Genomic DNA, 12,024 nt, shown 5'->3' on the forward strand with positions numbered 1-12,024 from the left:
CACTGTGTAATTACATTATCACAGTTGAACGAGTGGATCAGTAGGGTAGGGTAGTAGAGAAATGGATAGTTAGCTCTACTACTAGGATGTGGACACAAAAAATACTGCTGCAAACACGCAGTTCATGTATGCATTGTGTGAAATCATGTATGCATTTTATGTGTCCGCAATTATGTGTCTGAAACTATAGAATGTAGCATCTATTTACATTTATATCTATGCCCCGGGGTCGTGTGAAAGAGTGGAGGCAGAGACTAATTTGCATATTCATATACAGCCACAGAAAAAATCAGGCAACAACTCCAGATTTGACTTTCTAGATGTTTTATGATTGTTTCAGTCCATGTTGAATTTCAACAAAAGCAAAGCTTGGGAGCGACATAAAGTCACCCAACAGCAAAAGTAAAAGACTGAGAGCATGCCAAGACCCATGAAACATGTGACAAAAAATCAGGGTTTTTTCCAAAACGATTTCATTTTTGAAATTTTCCTAAAATCCATGTAAAAAATTAGTATTTTGTTGTTGAGAAAAAAAATTGAACTTGTTTTCTTTGCAGTATTGAAGATCAGAAAACACTGCATCTTTTTTGTTATATTGACCATGTCTAACCCCTTTAATATATTAATAAATAAGTGCAAATAAAAACCTTTTTTAGAACTTGGCAGAAATGTCGTCGATATGACAGAATGAAACAAAAAAGAATTTGACTTAAACCCATACTATAAAAAGTAAATCAACAAAATTTGCAAGCGACATTAAAATGGTTTCCTAACTTTTTCCGTGGCTGTATGCTGAGTAGAGGCGGGGACTAATTTGCATATTTAGAGTTCCGTGTATACTTAATGAGGCAAGGGTGTAGTTAGATTTAAGCAGTTATAAAGCATGAAGAAATTACTGTCAAAACTTTTACATTTGCTATTATGATGCTCAAAGATGAGTATTAAGTGAAAAGATTATCGACTACAGGGGGACTTTAAAATCAATATTTGTAATTGTTTCAAAAATACTTTTTAGTTTTCAGGCTCATTATGCAGAAGGAGTCATCTGAGGTCAGTTTATGGAGCTTCTGGTCTTTATTGAGCTTTCTAGCTCTGTAGATGTTCATAAGAAAGCCCAACTTGATTGTGTCAAGAAACTCCATACGGTGTTATGAGCGGATGAACAAAGAAAAAACTGAGCCATTCAGCTGAACCTTTTTGGTTGATTCACCAAAAAAAAAACTGTAAACACTGGACATTGAGTTGACTTATGAGGTCGTTGGTAATGAAAGATTATGTGTTAAACAAGGAAACATGCGTGCGGTATTTTTCTGGAAGTTTTATTTGTGAAATAGCTTAACTAGGTCACAAAGAATTATTTTTTTACATTTATGCATTTGGCAGATGATTTTATCTAAATATAAAACATGCACAACTTTCATGTTACTAGCACAATGCTCTTCCTACAGGATCACTTTGTACTTGAAGATTACACTTGAAGAAGTTAATTTTATTCATGTATGTAAGTTATGAGAACTAGAATATGTTTTGTAAATGTAATGTGTTGCGTTTGTGTTAGGCTACATCATCATTTGATCAAAGTTTTAGCCTGTTATATTTATTTGTTTTGGTCCAATGTCATTTATATTCATATAATTCATGCTGCAATCCATAATAGAAATTTAATTTGAGCACAACCATTAGCATAGTAAAATCAGTGTAACAAAGTGACATTTAAAAGACCTTTTTCAACAATTAAGAGGAAAAAGAAGAGAAAGCGTCTTCCCTTACATGTGGCGTTTCTTTGAGACATTAAAAACTTGTGTTTTTGAGAGGGGATTTTTAATCTGACGTTATTTCCACCTACATTCATACCAATGAACTCTTTACTAACCCGTTTTGATGACACATTCTCTCCTTTTTCATTTCATTCATGTGTTTTTTAAATTAATTAATTTAAACTTCTCTAAAATAAGAATCTTTATGCTCTAGCTATGTGGTTGCTAAGGGCGCCATAGAGTTGCTGCAGTCATGGTTTATTATTGATATTCTTATGATATTGTGGAACAGTAAATGGAAAACACAATAGAAAAATATGTTTTAAGACAATATTTGGGGTTGAAGTGTTAAAAATACAGTCCAAAGTAAAATTGTGTTGATATGCATCAAATTTAATGTCAGTGGGGTGCTGTGTAGGTGAACAGGTGGCATTTTAGCTGGATATTTAGTTTGGGTAAAGACAACAGTGGTAAAAAACACTGGGTTTGGGTCACATTAGGTTTATGGCAGTAGCTGTGAGATGGGTAATTTATGTAAATGTACTTTATGCAACTGTAATATGAATGTGTCCATCTGAAAAATCCAGACAGACTGAAGGAATAAAGTGCAAATCTTCAAGTAAACCTTACACACTTAAGACAATCTACAACTGAGACACTTCCCAATCATCTCTACTAATGTCATTGTAGGTCTGAGCCTCATCACAAGAGTTTCAATAAGCAGAGCTTGCAAATAATAAAAAAACTCCAACCATTTTATACTGTTTTTACCAGGTTAAGCTGGTGTACCAAGCTAGTTTAGCTGTGTTTTGGTTACTTTTTACGCTGGTCAAGCTGGAAGACCAGCTGACCCATCAGCTTTGCAGGCTGGGAGGACCAGTTTAAACCAGCTACAGCCACCCTAAACCAGCTTAAACCAGCTACCAGCTTATACTGGTCTTATCTGGAATTTTCACATAACACATCATAGTAAACTGACAAATAATCAGCGCCGCCGCTCCCATGACACGCATCACACGCTGTGCGTAGGGCACCAAGTGCTGAGTGTTACGGTGAAAAAACAGACAGAAAGATCCCAGAGCAGATGACAAAATATTTATTAAATAAATGTAATAAAGTCAATAGCACGTCTGGGCGCAAAGGCCACTCCGAGGCAGACGGCAAAAGGAAACCACACACACACTGGGCTTCAGAGATAGACCACACACGTCCGGGCAACTGCCACACTCAGGCGAACGGTGGGAGAGAGAGAGAAGATCACACGACACAGCAGGAGAGATCCACAGCTCACTAGGGCACAACGCCAGCTCGGGAGGCGAGCGAGATGATCCTGAGGCGGGCAGAGAGAGAGAGAGCGTTAGTGGTGCTGTGAGTAGGCAGGAGACGCTGGACAGCTCCCCAGGCGTGGGACCGCCCAGCTGGACAGCGACAGAGCTGCAGTGAGAGTCCTTAGTTCGCTGAAGGAAATGCAGTCTATTAGCAGCGGATGAGAAAGCGGAGGTCAGCCGATGACAGAAACTTGAATCCAAAATCTACGGGTAGCAGATAGCACAGATTAAACGGGGCAAAATAAAACTGACAAGAGTAACTGGGCAACAAGACAGGACAAGACTAGAATCTAGCAGCGCGAGAAACCGGCGAGCACATACAAAGACGGACTTGCAAAGAACACTAAAACACACAGAGTTTAAATACTGAAACAATTGGCCATGAAAATATGCTGCAGGTGAGTGGCGCAGGTGAAACAGATAACACTGATTACACCCGTGATTGAAACGCGCACATGAAACTATAAACACAAAACACCAACACAGAGAAACCAAAAATAAAGCAGTCAATGAAACCAAAGTCATAACAGGACCCCCCCCCCACGACCGCCACCAAGCGGTCCAAGGGAGGGCTCACCTCGTCGCCGACGGAAGTCCACAATCAGGTCAGGGTCCAAGATGTCCCGGGCCGGTACCCAACACCTCTCCTCCGGACCATAGCCCTCCCAATCCACTAAATACTGAAAACCCCTGCCCCGCCGACGCACATCTAAAAGGGACTTAACAGTGAAAACTGGGGCACCGTCCAAAAGCTGCGGGGTGGGAGGGGTGGGAGCAGAAGGGACAGGGTTAAGGGGAGAAAAGAAAACAGGCTTCAGTCTAGATACATGAAAAACTGGATGAACCCGACCGAGAGCAGGAGGCAATCTGAGCTTGACTGTCACCGGGTTAATAACCTTTTCAATACTGTATGGCCCAAGGAAGCGAGGTGCCAGCTTGCGAGATGGCCCTCGGAGAGACAGATCCTTGGAAGAAAGCCATACCTTCTGCCCACAAATAAAGCGGGGCACGGGTCTACGGTGACGATCAGCCGCGGCTTTGGTCCGTCTGGAGGTCTTGAGTAATGTATTTCTAGCCCTCCTCCAGGTGCGTCTGCAACGTCGAACAAAGGCTAGCGCAGACGGGACCACCGCATCGAGTTCTTGATCTGGGAAAAGAGGGGGCTGAAACCCCATAGAAGCCTCAAACGGAGACATCTTATGGGATGAAACAGGAAGAGAGTTATGTGCGTATTCTACCCAGGGTAACTGTTGGCACCAAGAGCTCGGATATTGAGATGTCAGACAGCGGAGCGCACGACTAAGATCCTGGTTAGCCCGTTCACATTGCCCGTTGGTCTGTGGGTGATAACCTGAAGACAAGCTGGCTGTGGAGCCGATCTGTCTACAGAACTCTTGCCAAAAACGGGAGATAAATTGGGGACCCCTATCAGAAACTACGTCAGAAGGCAGACCATGTAAGCGAAAGACGTGTTCTATCATAATCTGAGCCGTTTCCTTGGCAGAGGGGAGCTTGGGCAGAGGGACAAAATGCGCTGCTTTAGAGAAGCGATCGACAATGGTCAAAATTACAGTGTTACCTCTAGAACTGGGTAAATTGGTAACAAAATCAATGGCTATGTGAGACCAGGGACGGGAAGGGACAGATAAGGGCTTAAGCAGACCAATAGGGGCTTGATGAGAAGCCTTATTGCGGGCACAAACCTGACAGGCTAACACAAACTGTCTGACATCGGAGCCCATAGAGGGCCACCAGAATCGTTGATGGACGGCAGCCAGCGATCTCCGAACTCCGGGATGACAAACTAACTTGGACTCGTGACCCCACCGGATGACCTCGGAACGGAGCGATTCCGGAACCCAAAGTCGACCCGCTGGGCACCCCTCTGGCACTTCCTCCTCCCGTCCGGCCTCCCTCACTCGCTGTTCGATTCCCCAGCGCAGAGCCCCCACCACCCGCCCCTCCGGGAGGATGGTTTCGTCTCTGTCAGAACTGGAAACCTCGAACAACCGAGAGAGGGCATCAGGTTTAGTGTTTTTAGAACCAGGCCGGTACGAGAGGATGAAGTTAAATCTGTCAAAAAAGAGCGCCCAACGAGCCTGACGTGATGTTAACCTCCTGGCTGAACGGATATATTCTAAATTCTTGTGATCCGTCCAGACCAGGAAGGGTTCCGAGGTCCCCTCTAACCAGTGACGCCACTCACCCAAAGCCAATCTGACGGCCAGCAGTTCCCGATTCCCTATGTCGTAGTTTCACTCTGCTGGGTTAAGCCGGTGTGAGAAGAAAGCGCAAGGATGCACCTTGCCATCCTTAGACGATCGCTGAGACAGAACGGCACCAACCCCGACATCCGAAGCATCCACCTCAACAATGAATTGGGAGGTAGGATCTGGAATAGAAAGAACAGGAGCAGTGATAAACCGGAACCTTAACTTATCAAAGGCCTCCTGAGCCTCCTTACCCCAGACAAACCTCTCCTTGGTGGAGGTGAGAGCCGTAAGGGGTTGAGCAATCTGACCAAAGTTTCTAATGAATCGCCGGTAAAAATTGGCGAACCCTAAGAAACGAAGTAATGCCTTACGGGAGTCGGGGACTGGCCATTCGGCCACCGTTCTGACCTTGGCTGGATCGGGACGTATCTCACCCTCGGCAATCACAAAACCCAGAAACGAAACCGACCTCTTGTGAAACTCGCACTTCTCCGCCTTCACAAATAACTTGTTCTCAAGTAACCGACGTAAGACTCGGCGGACATGCTGAGTGTGTTCCTGCATGGAGGGAGAAAAGATGAGAATATCATCTATGTACACAAAGACAAACTTGTCAATCATGTCTCTCAGCACATCATTAACCAAAGTCTGGAAGACAGAGGGAGCGTTACAAAGCCCGAAAGGGAGAACGCAGTACTCAAAGTGTCCAGTAGGGGTGTTAAAAGCTGTCTTCCACTCATCGCCCTCTCTTATGCGTAGTAAATGATAGGCATTGCGCAAATCCAACTTGGTGAAGAACCGTGCTCCCTGCAAAAGCTCAAAAGCAGAAGACATTAAAGGAAGAGGGTACCTATTCTTAACAGTAATGTCATTCAAACCCCTATAATCAATACAGGGGCGAAGGGAGCCGTCCTTCTTTTTAACAAAGAAAAACCCCGCCCCTGCGGGAGAGGTGGAGGGACGGATGAGACCGGCACGAAGGGCATCATTAATATAACGATCCATAGCCTCTCTCTCAGGACCAGACAAAGAATAAAGTCTACCTTTAGGCGGAGAAGTGCCTGGGAGGAGTTCGATAGAACAATCGTATGGCCGGTGAGGAGGAAGGGAGGTGGCCCGAGCTTTACTGAACACCTGACCGATATCGGCATACTCCGCCGGGACTCCGGTCAAATCAACTGCTGAAACCTGAGGAAGAGAAGAAACAGAACCCGAAACAGCAGAACCAAGACAAGACACATGACAAGACTGAGACCAAGCTAAAATAACACTTTGTTGCCAATCAACGTGGGGATTGTGTTGTGCCAACCATGCATGCCCTAAAATGATGGGAGATAGGGAGGCATGCAGAATGTACAACACAATCTCCTCACGATGATTGCCAGAAATAAAAAGACTTACAGGGGGAGTGCAATGAGTGATCTGTGCCATCTGCTGACCTCTGATGGACCATACATCCAGGGGAGCTTCGAGAGAGACAGCAGGAATGCCACAAGCACGAGCCAAATCTTCACTGATAAAGTTGCCCTCAGCGCCCGAGTCGAGCAGAACCACAGTGGGATGATCAACACCCGAGAAGGACAGGGTGACCGGTAGTTGGGTGCAGGATGATGTGGAGGTTTTCTGTGACGTGGTGCCCACCAGGACCCCCTGATTCACCGGTGGGCGACCCCTTTTACCGGGCAGATTTTGGCAAAGTGTCCAGGTTTACCACAATAGAGGCATAGCGAATTCTGAAGGCGACGCTCTCTCTCTCTCTGCGATAGACGCATCCTGCCCAGCTGCATAGGCTCACTCTCCACTGACATCGAATCATTGGGCTGGCTGGACTGGGTGGACTCGCTCAGAAAAGCCCGGTGACGGAGAGAACGGCGCTGGTCACGAAACAGCATCCGGGCCTCAACTCTAAGTGCAAGCTCGATGATACCGTCAAGTGAGTGTGGCAGGTCGTGGGTCGCTATCTCATCTTGAATCCTGTCACTCAGACCCTCAATAAACTGCGCCCGGAGAGCTGCCTCGTTCCAGCTGCATGCCGCTGCCAGAGTCTTAAACAGAATGGAGTAATCCGTCACCGAACCCGTTTCCTGGGCAAGACGAGCCAGCCGAGCCGCGGCGGCATCTCCACGGGCGGAGCGATCGAAGAGTTTAACCATCTCCTCCCGAAACTCCTCAAATGACTGGCAGCAAGGATCCTGGGCGTCCCAAACTGCGGTACCCCACTGGCGCGCTCTCCCCATTAGCAGGGTAATAACATAAGCGACTCAGGTGCGCTCAGTCGCGTAACGGCGAGGCTGGAGAGCGAACACCAGCGAGCACTGGGACAAAAACGCCCGACATGAAGAGGGATCGCCGTCGTAGGGTGGAGGGTTGGCAACATGGGGTTCAGAATCCAGGGAGTGACGAGTCCGGTCAAGACGTGTGGAGAGCTCGCTAATACGAGCGGACAAATCCTCCACCTCCTGAGCAGTAGAGGAAAGCTGTGCAGTGTGTTGGCCCAACCAAGCTCCCTGCTGTGCGAGCGCAGAACGGACAGAATCAGCATCTGCGGGATCCATGTTGGCAAGTCCGTTCTGTTACGGTGAAAAAACAGACAGAAAGATCCCAGAGCAGATGACAAAATATTTATTAAATAAATGTAATAAAGTCAATAGCACGTCTGGGCGCAAAGGCCACTCCGAGGCAGACGGCAAAAGGAAACCACACACACACTGGGCTTCAGAGATAGACCACACACGTCCGGGCAACTGCCACACACAGCCGAACGGTGGGAGAGAGAGAGAAGATCACACGACACAGCAGGAGAGATCCACAGCTCACTAGGGCACAACGCCAGCTCGGGAGGCGAGCGAGATGATCCTGAGGCGGGCAGAGAGAGAGAGAGCGTTAGTGGTGCTGTGAGTAGGCAGGAGACGCTGGACAGCTCCCCAGGCGTGGGACCGCCCAGCTGGACAGCGACAGAGCTGCAGTGAGAGTCCTTAGTTCGCTGAAGGAAATGCAGTCTATTAGCAGCGGATGAGAAAGCGGAGGTCAGCCGATGACAGAAACTTGAATCCAAAATCTACGGGTAGCAGATAGCACAGATTAAACGGGGCAAAATAAAACTGACAAGAGTAACTGGGCAACAAGACAGGACAAGACTAGAATCTAGCAGCGCTAGAAACCGGCGAGCACATACAAAGACGGACTTGCAAAGAACACTAAAACACACAGAGTTTAAATACTGAAACAATTGGCCATGAAAATATGCTGCAGGTGAGTGGCGCAGGTGAAACAGATAACACTGATTACACCCGTGATTGAAACGCGCACATGAAACTATAAACACAAAACACCAACACAGAGAAACCAAAAATAAAGCAGTCAATGAAACCAAAGTCATAACACTGAGGGGGCACCAAAAATAATAGCCTAATGTAAAAAATATAATGCTGATATTATTTCATTAGCCTAAAGAAATATTATTAGGCGCGCCTGACGAGGTTTGGCAGACAGTAGGCAACTTTTATGGAAATGGCAGCAGGAGTCAGGATATGAGAAAAGAAAGATCATGTTAACAAACTGTGTTGTTATAATTTATAACTTCGGTGCAAGCTAAAATGAGATTTTACTGTTAAACATTGCCTATGCATATGCATTTTACAAATAACTGACTTACTTTCTTTACTATCTTTCTTTAGATATTGAGCAGTAGTGTATGGTTTATTTCAGTTACAGTAAATGTCTCTTTTATCATAAATCCTTTCGACACATGTGCAGCAGGCACTTATTTTGACATGACGCATGATGCACATGGTTCACATGATGCAGTGAACACATATTTTGAATTCACGCCCCTGGAAAGAAAAGCCGCCACTGCTAATTTGCATAACGTTAATGACGCAATTGCGTAGCTGTGTCTTAAATATGTCTCTTTGCGTATGCTTGGAAATTGGAAAACGTTTAAGATTATGGGTAATGTCGTATATAACACTGAATAATGTTCACGTTAAATCTTTTAATAAAGATAAAAACAAGACTTATTTCAGTTAGGTTGCTGTAGGCTCAGGCAAACTATGGCATCAAAACGTTACCTTTTAAGAATTGAAAAGAGAAACACAGAGGAAGAAGGTATTTTCTGCCTCACATAATGCATATGCTAATTCAATAACATAAAAAAGTCCATCACCCTTGTATAAATTTACGCACATGAAAAAGACTATTATTCTATATTATCTACTATAGTAAGCTGTGGTAAAATCTTAGGATACTAAAAAATGTAATGTGTAGGTTCAAAAACAGTATACAGAATAGCCTACTATATAGTAATTATTAGGGATGCACGATAGGGTTTTTTGGGCCGATACTGATTTAAACAGACAACTTCTGGATGCCGATATTAAACACTTGTGTACAATACTATACAGTTGGTCTATTAGCTAATTTATTTCTGCATCAAATTATTTTTACTGAACATGGATTGGATCTGATTAACATTCAACTGACCAACATAATAAGAGAGGCACAAATTAAGCTAAAACAAATATAAGGAGTCAACATGACAACCTTCAAAGGTGGTTTCTTCTTCATTAACTCATTTTTTACATATAATGGATTTCTTTAATAAACATAAATAATGCCAGTGCTATTGCTTTAAGCAGAGTATAAATATTGCTACTTCAAAAAAAGTTGGACTTCTTTTCCTCTACTAAAGTGCAGTCTGTTTCTTTTATTGTCCAAGACATATGAGCCAGCTCAACAAAGGTTTTCTGTCGGTGCTTAAGTATAGTGCACACCAGAACATTTAATCATTTTAATTGAACAACAGACACACTGCAAAAAATGACTTTCATACTTAGTATTTTTGTCTTGTTTTCAGTAGAAATATCTAAAAATTCTTGAATCAAGATGTATTTTCTTGATGAGCAAAATGACCTAAGAAAATAATACTAGTTTTTAGACAAAAAATATACAATTTAAGTGAATTTATGCTTAAAACAAGCAAAAATATCTGCCAATGGGGTGAAAAAATTTCTCTTGAATTAAGTGTTTAAGAAAAAAGAAATCTTATTTCAAAAAAAAATTCTCACCCCATTGGCAGATAATTTTGCTTGTTTTAAGGATAATTTCACTTAAATTGTATATTATTTGTCTTAAAACTAGACTTATTTACTTAGGTCATTTTGCTCATCAAGAAAATACATCTTAATTTCAGAATTTTTAGATATTTCTATTGAAAACAAGACAAAAATAAGAAAGTAATTTTTTGCAGTGCATGCAATTCATTGCCTTTATGTGTTTAATTAAAGAGTTTTTTTTTTACCTTAAAATAACGTTTCCAAAAAAGTTTCAGTGGTTCATCCACTCAAAACAGGGTGAATGGCACTTTCATATTCGCTTTGCAGCCCTCTATCGGCCAGAACCGCACTAAAGAAGTTTTCTTCATCTCCCTACTCCTCCTTCACCATGTCCTCCTCCTCTCCCTCCTCCTTCACCACATCGTCCTCCTCTTCCTCCTCCTTCACCATGTCCTTCTCCTCTCCCTCCTCCTTCACCACATCGTCCTCCTCTTCCTCCTCCTTCACCATGTCCTCCTCCTCTTCCTTCTCCTTCACCACGTCCTCCTCCTCTTCCTTCTCCTTCACCACATCCTCCTCCTCTTCCTCCTTCTTCACCACATTCTCCTCCTCTTCCTCCTCCTTCACCAAGTCCTTTTCCTTCTACTTCACCACGTCCTCCTCTTCTTCCTACTCCTTCACCACGTTCTCTTCCTTCTCCTTCACCACGTCCTCCTCCTCTTCGTACTGCTTCACCACGTCCTCCTCCTCTTCCTCCCTTTCACCATGTCCTCCTCCTTTTCCTGCCTTTCACCACGTCCTTTTCCTCCTCCTCCTCCTTCACCATGTCCTCTTCCTCCTCCTTCACCACGTCCTCCTTCTCTTCCTACTCCTTCACCACATCCTCTTCCTCCTCCGTCACCACGTCCTCTTCCTCCTGCTCCTCCTTCACCATGTCCTCTTCCTCCTCCTTCACCACGTCCTCCTTCTCTTCCTACTCCTTCACCACATCCTCTTCCTCCCCCTTCATCACGTCCTCCTCTTCTTCCTCTTCTTCCTACTCCTTTACCAAGTCCTCTTCCTCCTCTTTCACCATGTCCTCCTCTTCTTCCTCTTCTTCCTACTCCTTCACCAAGTCCTCTTCCTCCTCTTTCACCATGCCCTCCTCCTCTTCCTACTCCTTCACCACGTCCTCTTCCTACTCCTTCACCACGTCCTCCTCCTCTTTCTACTGCTTCACCACGTCCTCTTCCTCCTCTTTCACCATGTCCTCCTCTTCTTCCTCTTCTTCCTACTCCTTCACCAAGTCCTCTTCCTCCACTTTCACCATGCCCTCCTCCTCTTTCTACTCCTTCACCACGTCCTCTTCCTACTCCTTCACCACGTCCTCCTCCTCTTTCTACTGCTTCACCACGTCCTCCTCCTCTTCCTTCTCCTTCACCACGTCCTCCTCCTCTTCCTCCTCCTTCACCACGTCCTCCTACTCTTCCTACTCCTTCACCACGTCCTCTTCATCCTCCTTCACCACGTCCTCTTCCTCCTCCTTCACCACGTCCTCCTCCTCTTCCTACTCCTTCACCACGTCCTCTTCCTCCTCCTTCACCATGTCCTCTTCCTCCTCCTTCACCACGTCCTCCTTCTCTTCCTACTCCTTCACCACATCCTCTTCCTCCCCCTTCATCACGTCCTCGTC

Source organism: Paramisgurnus dabryanus, chromosome 15, assembly GCF_030506205.2.
Source record: "Paramisgurnus dabryanus chromosome 15, PD_genome_1.1, whole genome shotgun sequence".
Classification (NCBI taxonomy): Eukaryota; Metazoa; Chordata; class Actinopteri; order Cypriniformes; family Cobitidae; genus Paramisgurnus; species Paramisgurnus dabryanus.